We start from the raw sequence: 13,682 nt of genomic DNA on the forward strand, positions 1-13,682 counted from the left end.
TTTATTAATTTACTTTGGATAATTTTATACTGTCTCATTTCAGCTGTGCGCTGTGATATAGCCTGCGATAGGGATGGAATGGTAGGGATGTGGTCAGCAGTGGGCTTGAATTTACTGGAACCGCAGTCTGATGAGGTGGTCCCAGACCGCCCTTCCAGAAGGCCGATTGAGTGGCTGCCTCCTCCCTCGCTCCTGTTCCTCCTACTGAGGTGGTCCCGCAATCCCTGCCTGCAAGGGCTAGGCCCTCATGATGACCAGATTGTGGAGCATGCTGCACACCATGACGAAGTGGATCATTCACTCTGCCAATACTGGAGGGCTCCTCCCGAGCGGTCAAGGCAGCGGAACAGTTGCTTGAGCACCCCCATGGTCTGCTCCATGATGTTCCTGTTGGCAGCATGGCTCTCATTATATGAGTGCTGAGCAGGAGTGTTGGGGTTGTGGAGGGGAGTAATGAGCCAGGTGGAGAGTGGATAGCCTTGTCTCCGACCAGCCTGCCGCGAGCTTGATGTGGTGGCTGGAAGAGTGCTGACACACCGGTCTGGCGCAGGATGAAGGCATTGTGGCTGCTGCCAGGATAGCAGGCATTGACATTGAGGATTCGCTATCTGTGGTCACACACCAACTGCACATTTAGTGAGTGGTAGCCTTTGCGGTTATGGAAGGTCTCAGGATGTGGTTCCCGCAAAGCCACATGGTTGCAGTCAATGGCGCCCTGCACCATGGGATCCCTCTATCCTGGTAAAGTCGCATGCGCACTTGTCCTGCTTCTCTCTGGTGATGGGTGATGTAAGCCCCCAAAGTGTGGACTAAGTGATATACAAAGTCGACAACACTGGCTTGTTATAAGAAAGACAGACCCAATAATTGAAGTAGAAACGGTTTATTCAGGCCTGGGGAGCTATGGCTCTTGCGTCCCAACACAAGGCTCCGACTCCACCGAATCTCTTGAGGTTCACACAGTTATACAAAAATTAAGGCCCTGCCCTAAAGGCGGGGATAAGCTTATTAGCATATACAGAATTATAGTTAAATTGTAATTATAAAACCGTGACATTCCATTCTTCCAGTCGCTTACAAATCTCACATTTCGTTATCAGTTGGTCCTGTTACTTTCTCATGACCCAGGGGCCTCAACTTTATTACTTTACGATCGTCCATTTGCTGTTGTCAGATGGCTTGGTCTTTTTAAGTATTTCTCTAAGATAGTAGATCTTTCCAAAGCGGGCAATCCGCAGATTTTCTGTCTCTCTCTCTTAAATTATTTCTACAGAGCAAAAACACTTTAGTTAGTTAAAAGAATAGAACCCTATTGAGCTTCACACTTAACAAACCCTTAAGTGCAAAGGTGTCGACTCGCGTGGCCGAACCCATATATCTCTCCCTCTTTCTAAGGGGTTGTTTTGACAGTTTTAATCTCTCAGCAGTTAACCCGTAGTCCTGTTTAAACCTTATCTGGGTTTATACAACTTTTACAGACTTCTATTGTTCAACTCGGAGCACGAATTAACCTATTCCCTCCATTTTGTATATTGGTGTTACAGATGAATCCTGGTTTGTTTTTCCTTATTAAATCCAATTTTTAATATCTTACTTCAGTCCCCCCTTTTGACCTTTGGACAATTGCTCCAAACAGGTCAACATGTATTTCCACTTCCTGGTGTCTGCCAGAGCGTGCACTCCCTGGCCTTCTACCAGTTTAGGTTATACATGTATATATATCTTATCAATTTGGAGGCCGACTTCCCCCTCTGTGGTATGGTGGTCTTTCCTTTACGGTGGTCTTGCCTTTAGGGTGGGCTTTCCTTTATGCACTCTGTCCGGTGTAACCATTCCTGGGGCCCCTTAGACCCTACACTAATGGTTAAGGCTTTCCTGCTCAAGCCTGTCCCTCATTCCCACGTGGGGTGTGTGACGTGCCAATTCGAGACTGTCATCACACACCAGTCCTCATTCACCACCCTCCTTCTGCCACCCTCCTTCTGCCACCTCCATCTTACGGTTGGCCGGCCCGGTCTTTAATTACCATGCCCAATTAATCCCACATAATTTCAGGGCTTCCCATCGCGTCTCACACCATTTACCTTGGAGAGGCGGGGGAGTTGTCCATTCTTAACATCGCTACCTGCCCCTCCTCAGGCTCTACTTCCTTCACCGCACCAATTTCGGCCTTACTCATTCTGGCACAAAGGCACTGGAGAAATAAAAATACACAATATATCAGAATAACAATCAAGAGGAATATCATTATGCCTTGTACCACCGAGGCGCCCAAAGTCCCCGACCATCCTGATCCCCAATTGTCAAAATATGAGGAAGTGGGTGAGTTTCCTCTAATGTTGTACTAATATCTTTTTGTTGTTTCTTTAAGCCTTCTTCTATTTTATGATAGTACTTTAAAATTTCCTTTGTTTTCTGCCGTAACTTCTGCCAAGCTTCCTCTAACTTAGGAATTGCCTTGGGCTCTGGTATGACATAAGTTTCAACCCTTTTTAGTAAGTCTCATATTATCAAATGACCAGGTTTTCCTATGTGTAGGTATCTTTAGACCAATACAACAGTTTGGTTGGGGAATGGTATAAGCCATATCTTGATATTCATATTTCTGTTCAATTGTGGTGACACAACAGGTCCCATTGTTCCTTGATGCTACCCAGGTCCGGTGTATCCCCTTGGGTGAACCTCGAGGGTGCAATTGGTAATTTTCGCAAATCCGCACTCGGATGTGTCTCCCTCGGTGGGGGGGTGTGTGCACACCCATGTCCTTCCCTTGTGGTGGCACCCGTCCACTACCACCCCCCTTTAGGTTTCATTCTTCTGTTTATTATCTTCATCCCTTTCCCAAAGTGTCTTGGTAGGGACATCATGATATTTAACCCACTTTCCCTTTGTACTTCTCCTATATTAATCACATCGTATCGGGGTTGTCCCCCTTCTGGGAATTGTGGGATGGCCAGTACAATGCCAATCATCTTAGTCCATGGGGTCAGACAATCACCTGCCCGGTGTACTTGTCCCATTTTACACTCCTTACATAGGCTTTTATTTGTGTCAATCCAAGGTTCCAGATCCTTATTAGTAATCCAATCAGGGATCTGTCCATTATTTATTTGCCTCATGTTATGCTGAGCATTCGACAATAGCCATGAGCCCTACGTGGCACATATTAGTTCCTTATCGGTTTGGCGAGAAGCATTATTAAGTCTATCAATAATTGTATTGATTGTTTCTGCATGGGGGGCTACTATCTCTTCCACCCCCGACAATTGCATTATTGTTTGGTTTCCCTGCCAGTGTCAATTGCTGGCTATTTCCAGTAGCTTGTTTTAGTAACTTCTCTATTTTTGCTTGTAATTCTTCTACTCCTTCGTTTACTCCTTCTATGTCCAAGCTATTGACTGTTGCTAACCCGGCCGCATACCCTGCTCCGGTCGTTTCCAATACTCCCGTTTCTTACATCTTTGTAAGATAGATTTTTTTCTGTGGATCCTCTAATTGTTTTACCCACAGGGAGTTCCAGGTTTGTTTTGTATCTCAAAAGTACTCATATTAATGGCAAGCTTAGTAACTCTATGTGCTACACTAAAATACACCTCATCCTGTGTTCTCCTTATTACTAATCCCCCTCGATAATGGCAATACTTATATTTATCCCTAGAATCAAGGCGAGGACGCTCCATCTCATTCCGGACGTCCAATGTTCCTGTAATTACAAAAAGGGGGCTGGTCGTCACCAGCCAGTTAGAATTATTCTGCTCTTATCCATTTTATCAGTTCAAAATGCTGTACATCTGGTTCATTTCTTGTTCTGTGGCTCTGTCCCCAGGCATACCTGAAGATGCAAACTATGGCATATAATATTATCATCATACACAGCCTATTATCATCATACACAGCCCTATCATTGATATATGTAGTAACTCCCCTTCCCATTCTTTATATCTTCTAGTATACTCCTCACTCTGTCAAAAAGGGCACCATCTCTGGTTTACTCATTGTCTTTCTTATATATTTTTAACTGGGTCCAGTGTTTCCACCTTCCTTTACCCGTTCCAGACCCATCTACATGAGCACATGTGTCATTATTCATTAATACTTCATAAGGTCCTGACCATCTGGGTGCTAGCCCTGGTTTGGCTGGTATTATTTCTGCTATCACTTTGCTATCTATTGCTAAGACCTCCTTCTGGTCGTCCCGTGTATCCTGTTCTCGATCCCGTATAATCTGTTGGTCTTTGGCCTCATGTCTCGAACTATCTGTCCAGATTTATCTTTGGGTAACAGGACAGCTTCCCAAGCAGTCTCCCTGCCGTTTGAGACGGTGCTGCAATTAGTTTATAAGATAACTTCCATTTATCAAATCCTAATTTTCCTTCTATCACTGTGGGGAAATATTAACTCAACATTAAGAAATTTACATTTAATAATGTCCAATATCTTTAAATTCTGTTCAGTAATACTGAAGTTGTTACTTGGTGAACTCAAACAGCTGTCAGTGGAAAGGGTTAACTCCTTCGCAGGCTTTTGAAGGTGGAGCTAAACATTATTGCGTCACTTCACGCAACCCAAAAAAACATCCCTGACTGAAAGACAGTTGTGGTTTCACACTTTGATTCAACATGAACATTTGGGCTTCATTGGTCAGATTCCCTCTCTCAATTGCTCGTTTAGCTGCCCATCCTCTCGTGTGCTTTAATTTATTATTATGCACTCTTTGGGTAGGAGAGAGGTTCCTTCTAATTCCTTGGTTATATTCTTGTCTCTTACGGGTCTTCTCCTGGTGTCATATATCCCTGCCTACTCCCGCTATCATGTAATCAGACACCACCCCAAAGGCATTCCGACTATCTATATAGGTTTACACATTTTCCTTTGGCTACCCCCCTTTGATCAAATCCTGTATAGGCTGGGCCATTTCTACTTTGTTTCCCGGGCCTGCCTGTTTGTTTGACTTATAATCTGGGGGCCAGTACACTTCATTCGCTTTAGGGTTGACTAAAGCTCCTACTTCTCGCAGTATATCTATCCCTAGGATTGTTCCTTCCGTGTTCTCGCATACCCACAACTGTGTAGGTATTATTATACATCCAATTTCTAGTAAGACTGTTTCGCTCTTATAAGCCCTGATTCTTCGTCCACCGATTCCTGCTATACTAACTGAAAGTTTCGTTCGGGGTAAGGGTAAGTCTGTCAATGAGATTGTGGCTCCTGTGTCTATTAACATTTTTTCACTGTCGGCCCCCTACCAATACGTCAACAAACATCCTCGGATCCCCCTCCCCTCTCTGGCGCGGTCCCTTCCTGCTGCCATCCCTAGAAGCTTGCGAGCAATCAAAGCACGCAGCCAGTCCTAACGCCCCTCCCATCTGTTTTTGGGCATTTGTCTCTTCCCTTGTGTCACTATGTATCCTAGGTAGACTACTTCATCCTTCCCTACCTATACCTTTCTAAGGTTTAACTCTAGTCCCGCCTTCTATAAGGCTTCCAGTACCATAGTCAATTAAATATTGTAGAGGGACCTGCCACTATCAGATATTCTTGGGAGTGGAGTTATCTTATTCAATTCGGACTACACCAATTTACATCAACCAGAATTTCACTGTGGCCACAATGAAAGTCTGGTTTTAATAGGTTAATTTACCTCATAACTTCAAGGTTAGATCTTAGACTGAAACTTAATCTTTCATTAAACAAACTTTTTGTTGCTCTTCTCAATTTTTACACTCCAGCTTAACTTAAATTGTAATAGGTTTTTTTCATTCTGAGGGCACAATCTTATTTGCACATTCTTAAACTTCCAAAATCCCCGACAAGACAAAAGGGTTAAATGCTTTTACTTTAACACAGAGAAGTGGGTGGAGCTACAACACACAGCAGACAGTTCTTTTTCTTAACGGACAGATTTTCAGACAAAGGAATATTGAATCCTCTTAAACATTCCTAATCAGGAAAACATCCACACTCACACATTTTTATACAAACTGTAATTCCAGCATATGTCTAAGGTTCCTTTCACTCAGCAAATCTCGTGTTTTACTTGTCTTGGTACAGATGCTAATAACTTCCATGTTGGTAAAGCTTTAAGTTTATCTTTTCCTTCCTTTTTAAATCTGTGACTCAACAGCTTTCCCTAGTTTCCAAATCCCTGTTTGTTTGTTTTTTTTTGCTGGGGTTTCACATTGGTTCGCCTGCAAATTAGATCTTTTTCCTTCTTTATCTCTCCCTTCTGTTTCAATTCCTTACATTATCTGTTGCCTCTTTATCTTTAGCTCCTCCCCACCAAGCCTTTGGCTCTCTGCACTGTTTCTTTTTATTTTCCAGGAGTCGGGTTATAGAATCCAGGTCCTTTGAGGATTCTTCTTCCACCCTCTTAGTCACAACTAACTGCTACGTTTAATGCTTAATTCACGGTATTGGTGAATTAGGTTTGTACGCTACGTTGTTCGCCCCTATAGCGTCACCTTAGTTAGTTTCTTGCTTTCTGTTAGTCACTTCGTTTTGTTAGACACACACCAACCCCTTAGTCCCGAGGTTTTGGTACCATGGGGTCTGTAGCTCCCGGCGTCCTACTTGATCCTGGCCATCACGTGGGACTGCTGTCCTCTTAATTCAGGCTCAGGCTAGGTGCTGGGGACAGACCTCACCCTTGTCCGTTCTAACCTCTTTATGACCGTAGGGTTTTATCTCATTCACTCACCACGGTGCACCCATTCATTCAATTGTTGAGATTTCGCCGTCTCACGGATTTTAGGGAACTACCTGTCCCAAAGGTTGGTAGGGAACTACCTGCCCCTACTGAGGTTTTCCCGCCTCACGGTCCTTAGGGAACTACCTGTCCCAAAGGTTGGTAGGGAACTACCTGTCCCTACCGAGGTTTTCCCGCCTCACGGTCCTTAGGGAACTACCTGTCCCAAAGGTTGGTAGGGAACTACCTGTCCCTACCGAGGTTTTCCCACCTCACGGTCCTTAGGGAACTACCTGTCCCAAAGGTTGGTAGGGAACTACCTGCCCCTACCCCTACTGCAGTTTACTTTTTAACCGCCTTCAATTAAAGGTGTCTTTCTTTTTATAGTTCTTTTATACGTCGATTCTGACTCAACGTCTCGCCAGCAGTTAACCCCTAATTTTACAGGTGGTAATTAAAACATACTCACCCGTCTTAGGTTAACGCTGTCCGAGAGTCTGGTTCAGAACGCCCATCCCATCCTCGTCGCCAATTGATGTAAGCCCCCAAAGTGTGGACTAAGTGATATACAAAGTCGACAACACTGGCTTGTTATAAGAAAGACAGACCCAATAATTGAAGTAGAAACGGTTTATTCAGGCCTGGGGAGCTATGGCTCTTGCGTCCCAACACAAGGCTCCGACTCCACCGAATCTCTTGAGGTTCACACAGTTATACAAAAATTAAGGCCCTGCCCTAAAGGCGGGGATAAGCTTATTAGCATATACAGAATTATAGTTAAATTGTAATTATAAAACCGTGACATTCCATTCTTCCAGTCGCTTACAAATCTCACATTTCGTTATCAGTTGGTCCTGTTACTTTCTCATGACCCAGGGGCCTCAACTTTATTACTTTACGATCGTCCATTTGCTGTTGTCAGATGGCTTGGTCTTTTTAAGTATTTCTCTAAGATAGTAGATCTTTCCAAAGCGGGCAATCCGCAGATTTTCTGTCTCTCTCTCTTAAATTATTTCTACAGAGCAAAAACACTTTAGTTAGTTAAAAGAATAGAACCCTATTGAGCTTCACACTTAACAAACCCTTAAGTGCAAAGGTGTCGACTCGCGTGGCCGAACCCATATATCTCTCCCTCTTTCTAAGGGGTTGTTTTGACAGTTTTAATCTCTCAGCAGTTAACCCGTAGTCCTGTTTAAACCTTATCTGGGTTTATACAACTTTTACAGACTTCTATTGTTCAACTCGGAGCACGAATTAACCTATTCCCTCCATTTTGTATATTGGTGTTACAGATGAATCCTGGTTTGTTTTTCCTTATTAAATCCAATTTTTAATATCTTACTTCAATGGGGAAGGAAATGTAGTCCCATCTCCTACTGAAGAGAGCCTCTGTGACCTCCCGGGTGCAGCGACGGATGGCAAACTGCAAGATGTTACCTATATCTCCTGTTGCGGACTGGAAGGATCTGCTGGCAAAGAAATTGAGGGCGATGGTGACCTTGACTGCCACTGAAAGCCGTCCTCATCCTGATCTAAGGCTGGAGATCTCATTGCAGGAGGTGGCAGAGTTCTGTGTCCACCTCCTTGCTGAAGCGGAGCCTTCTAAGACACTGCTCCTGGCTTAATTGAAGGTAGGAGAATTGCTGTCGGAAGACCCTCGGCGGGTAAGGCCTCTTGTTGAAAGCCCTGATGGCCCTCCTCCTCCCTCTGGCCACATGTTCCAGTCTTTCTCGCTGCCTGTGCTCCCTCTGCAGTAGATCCTGGAGGGCGAGGTCGACTGCCAGTACAGCCCCCATTCATGTAAGGAAGTGCGGCACTTTGATATTTTGTGAGAAGAAATGTAACTAACTTTTCGAAGCCACAACACTCCGGAGACAAAACAACCTTTGAATGACTGACTGAATTCAACTCTTGAACTAGCTCAAACTGACACGGAAGCACTGAAACACCTGTAACCTTACAGCTGCGACTCATTCTATCAAGAAGGTGTTGGATATATTTCTTAAGGCTAAAGGGATCAAGGGATATGGGGAGAAAGCAGGGACAGGGTACTGAATTTGGATGATCAGCCATGATCGCATTGAATGGCGGAACAGGCTCGAGGGGCCGAATGGCCTACTCCTGCTCCTATCATCTATGTTTCTATTACTAATGATCCCTTTAAATAGTGCCCCTGAAACTGGCATCCGCCTGCTTGACGCCTCCTCTCCCTGTCGCTCTCGGGATCAGGCGCTAAGGCAGGGGGCGATACTCAATTTGGCAGATTGGGCGCCCAGTGAGTGTTGCACACTTGCTGACGTCACGATCTGCCTGCCGCTGAAGTCCCTGGCGCTAACCCATAGCAGTGGCTCTCCGGGGGGGGGGGAGCGAATTTAGCGTGCGGCGCTGGATTCGCCTCACCTCGCCGCGCGCTCTTGCATCAGTGCCCCGTTAGCCCTGGAGGCGCTAAGGTACCGAATTTCTCCCCCTAAAGGTTTTTAAAATTAAGCGATTGGTTACGGGGATGATTATGCTGTAATGGTGTGATAGCTGGGTCTTTAAAATGCAGCTGGTTGTTGGTAATTGTGATATAACAGTGTCACAGAACCCAGGGATTCAGTTTGCATATTGTGATTGGAAGACAGATAATCTAAGGTTATTCACCTATGGTTGCCACTGGTTATATTGAAGGAGTTCCAGCCTTTCCAGTCCCAGCACCGTGAATCCATCACCAGGCAAACTTTAATAACTCACGCATGTCAGTGAGTAAACATTCATTTGTCCGACTGAAAGAAAAATTGCCTGAATAAGTTTACAACACATCCATCACTGCCTCAAAGCAACTTGGTGGTTGGACGCTGTGGAAGAGTGGTCAAATTAATATAATAAAATCTTGTTGTAATGAACCAGTTGAAGTTGGACATCACTGACCTATGCCTTGGGGAGCTCAGAAAAGTCAACTAATCATCCATATGAAGTATCTGAAATGATGAGTCCGCTAGCTATGATTTAAAGTGTGTTCAGGATGTCTACATTTTCATGTTAGCTCCGGTAATAAAACTCTTCTTTGTAGCTGCTATGCATACTGTTAGACACTAACCAAGATGAGTGGGATTTTCTTCCCTGTAAGATTAGACCCAAAGGCTAATGTTCCCCTGGGAGGTGTGGAAAAACTTGCCTTGAATAGTAGGTTAAAATTGACGGATTTTGAATATATGTGGTACTTTTAGAATAATTTCCGCAAGCTTGTGTTGTCATGTTCGTGTATTGAATTGAACCCAGCAATAAGGAATTAGTGCAAAATGTCAATTCAACAACAAATTAATGGGTGCACCTGACTAAAATAAGCTAAACTGCCATTTTTCACATTTTCATGCAATAGATGTGTGTGCTATAAGACACATTTGAAGCAGAATTTAATATCTCCTGTTCTGTTTGACTAATGATCAGTCATAAATCTTCCATGTCCTTTACCAGATATGAAATGGAATGATTTATATAACTACAGAGATTGATTATCATTCACGAGCCAATCTGAATTATGTTATATAGTTGATTCAGGGGACAGTAACAAATATAATCCAAATGATGAATACAGTCTACCCATCAACATTTTTATGATTTACCAGGCAAAAGCAGTATACATTCTAGATACTTATTTAATAAAATTGCTAAGAGATATAGGCATGTCATGGATACCAGAACATTGCTGACAGTGAGAGTCCAGTCAAACAGCCATTTTTTCCCATCTCCAATATTTTTATAACTAATAAACAAAAATTCTCAAAGAAAAATGAATTAAAAAATGCCGCTATGATTTTTCTCCTGGGTTTGCACCCAGGAGTGTCCTGGAGAGTCTCTGGAGAGTCCAGGGCAATTCCTGGCAAGTTGGCAACCCTCCTCCCTCTCTATCTAAATTAATCAAAAATCCCCTCTGGGCCAAATAGTGGCCCATATTTTCCGATCGCAGGCCTCCCGCGGGCGGAGGGTGGGGGACTGCGATCTGCAAAAATCTGCGCCCTTACCTGAGGGCTCCCGGGATGCGCACAGTTCCGGTGCTGGGCCTCTCCAAACTGCCAGTGCGCAGGGCCCACGTATCCCAGAGACACAGGTAGTTCGCAGCGTCCCTGGGATCACGTGTGCCATGGGGAGACAATCACAGAAGGAAATCTCCCTTCATACATTTGACAGGAAGACCTGTCAAATATATGAATGGAGGTCAATGAAAAAACATAGTAAAACTTTAAATACATTTTTTTTTAAATCACATTTTTAAAATGACTTGAAATTACAATAAATTAAGTATTTTAAACAAAAATTAAATGTTTTGAAAAAAATAATTTAAGTATTTTACAGGGCTAAAAATAAACTTACCTTTTTTTTAAAGTATTTTTTTAAGTGATAAATCAGTGAAAAAAAATTTTTTAAACTTTTTTTCTACTCTTATCCTGGTAAAAGCAGGCCTTGACAGATTGGAAATGCCGGTTTCCAGCACATGCGCTGTGCATGCCTGAAACCGGCATTTCCGATGTCCCTACGGGTGGGTACACAGCGCATACACACCAGTAGGGATCAGAATATCCAGCCCAGTGTTTTAAAAAAAAAAAAATCTCCAAACATGGCAACAATTCAAAATTTATTTTGCGGGATGAAGATTGGAGATGGCACCATACAACTTTCAAATTTAGCAACAGACTAATCGCCGCCTTTCGGATGAGACATTAAACCCTCAGGTGAACTTCAAAGATCCCATGGCACTATTTTGAAGAAGAGCAGGAGCGTTCTCCGCAGTGTCCTGGGCCAACATGTATCCCTCAGCCAACACCCAAGAGAGATTATCTGGTCATTATCACATTGCACTTTGTGTGATCTTGCTGTGCACAAATTGTCTGCCGCGTTTCCTACATTACAACAGTGACTGCACTTCAAAAGTGCTTAATTGACTGTAAAGTGCTTTGGAACATCATAATAGCCACTATATAAATGCAAGTTCACTCTATTGGGAGTACAGTGTTGCTCCAAGGCCCAGATTTCTTCTTCTTGGTGGGGGAAATTGAATTGATAACCAGTTTATTTGCATGAAAGGAAACTAGAGCAGAATGCACAGTGGTGAAAAGCAGCATTTTATTTCAATCAGAAAAGGGTTGCATTTTTTTTCTTTTTTTTCTTTTTCCGGATAGAGCCTCATTCCTGCAGTGAGCATGTACTTTATTCTGATATTTCTGCTCTGAGATATTGGCCTGGAATTTGCGGCTGCAATGATGGCGAAACTGTCAGCGTTCGCCGTCATTACAGCTGTGAAACTGACAGCAACCTCTGACGCTGCACATGCGCAGTTAAAGGCGGAAATCCCAGAAGTTGCTGTCAGTCATTCCCTGCTCCTCCATGGGGCATGCCGTTGAAGACCCCACAGATGGCAAGCAATTGAAATCACTGAACTGATGTGAACTTCCCCTTTTACGCTGCAATATCGCTGTTAAAACCCCCCCTGAAAAAGTTAAGCCTTGATCAGTGAGGTGTAGTTGGGTTTTTAACGGCGTACTGAGTCATAACTATTGCTGAACAACCGTTCTGGCCCTGAAAAATGATTTTATATTTGTGGAATGTCAAATCTTTCCATTATGATAATTCTATGTTTTTTTTAAATGTAAAGTTTCTTTATGATATTTCAGCTTCTACCTTAATCCCATGTGTACGCCCAATCTTTATTTCACAAAATGATTAATAAGTGAAGGATAATCAGTGGATTTTACTTCCTGGTTTGCTATCTGAGAATTCTTCAGTGTGATTGGCTGCTTAGCCCCCTTGATGACATCACTGTTTCTGGACGCTGAACATTCCCTAGACTTGGCGCCAGGATCAAATTAACGTCGGGAGAGGTGAAATTGATGCCACAGAGATTGTTAGAACTTTGTGGGCAGCTTTCTTCTACGTCAGTGGCGATCGCCATCACTTCGCTGCTGACTGCAAAATCTGGGCCATTGGCATTTGTATCATAGAAAGTTACAGCATGGAAGGAGGCCATTTCGGCCCATCGTGTCTGCACTGGCCAACAAAGAGCAATCCAGCCTAATCCCACTTGCAGCTCTTGGTCTGTAGCCCTGCAGGTTAGAGCATCCCAAGTGTACACCCACGTGCTTTTTAAATGTGGTTAGGGTTCCTGCCTCTACCACCCTTTCAGGCAGTGAGTTCCAGACCCCCACATCCCTCTGGGTGAAGAAATTTCCCCTCAAATCCCCTCTAAACTTTCCACCAATTACTTTAAATCTGTGCCCCCTGGTTTTTGACCCCTCTGCTAAGGGAAATAGGTTCTTTCTATCCACTTTATCTTTGCCCCTCATAATTTTATACACCTCAATAAGGTCTCCCCTCAGCCTCCTCTGTTCCAAGGAAAACAGACCCAGCCTATCCAGTCTTTCCTCATAGCTAAGATTCTCTACTCCCGGCAACATCCTTGTAAATCTCCTCTGTACCCTCTCTAGTGCAATCACATCTTTCCTGTAATGTGGTGACCAGAACTGCACGCAGTACTCTAGCTGAGGTCTAATTAGTGTTTTATACAGTTGAAGCATAACCCCCCTGCTCTTGTATACTATGCCACAGCTAATAAAGGCAAGCATTCCGTATGCCTTCTTAACCACCTTATCCACTTGGCCTGCTACCTTCAGGAATCTGTGGACATGCACTCCAAGGTCCATTTGTTCTTCTACACTACTCAGTGTCCTACCATTTAATGTATATTCCCTTTCCTTGTTAGCTGTCCCCAAATGCATTACCTCACACTTCTCCAGATTGAATTCCATTTGCCACTGTTCTGCCCACCTGACCAATTTATTGATATCTTCCTGCAGTCTACAGCTTCCTTCTTCAGTATCAACCACACAACCGATTTTAGTATCATCTGCAAACTTCTTAATCATACCCCCTATATTCAAGTCAAGATCATTGATATATACCACAAAAAGCAAGGGACCTAGTACTGAGCCCTGCGGAACCCCACTGGAAACAGCTTTCCAGT

The 13,682-nt window shown here is 43.7% G+C and overlaps 1 protein-coding gene and 1 long non-coding RNA gene across 2 annotated transcripts in view; one reads left to right on the forward strand and one right to left on the reverse strand.

Annotated features, from left to right (window-relative positions):
* The window catches only part of LOC147103116 (CUB and sushi domain-containing protein 2-like), a 904,868-nt gene that overhangs the window by 298,797 nt on the left and 592,389 nt on the right, over positions 1-13,682 (forward strand). The gene's annotated exons all lie outside the window — the stretch shown is intronic.
* LOC147103118 (uncharacterized) lies at positions 868-8,073 on the reverse strand. The gene is made up of 2 exons (XR_015072896.1): positions 2,085-8,073; positions 868-1,267 (listed from the first exon to the last, which is right to left on the reverse strand). It is a non-coding gene; the product is annotated as an uncharacterized LOC147103118 (long non-coding RNA).

This window comes from Somniosus microcephalus, chromosome 20 (assembly GCF_052327205.1).
Source record: "Somniosus microcephalus isolate GS21.2 chromosome 20, FLI_Smic_1.0, whole genome shotgun sequence".
NCBI classification, from domain to species: domain Eukaryota; kingdom Metazoa; phylum Chordata; class Chondrichthyes; order Squaliformes; family Somniosidae; genus Somniosus; species Somniosus microcephalus.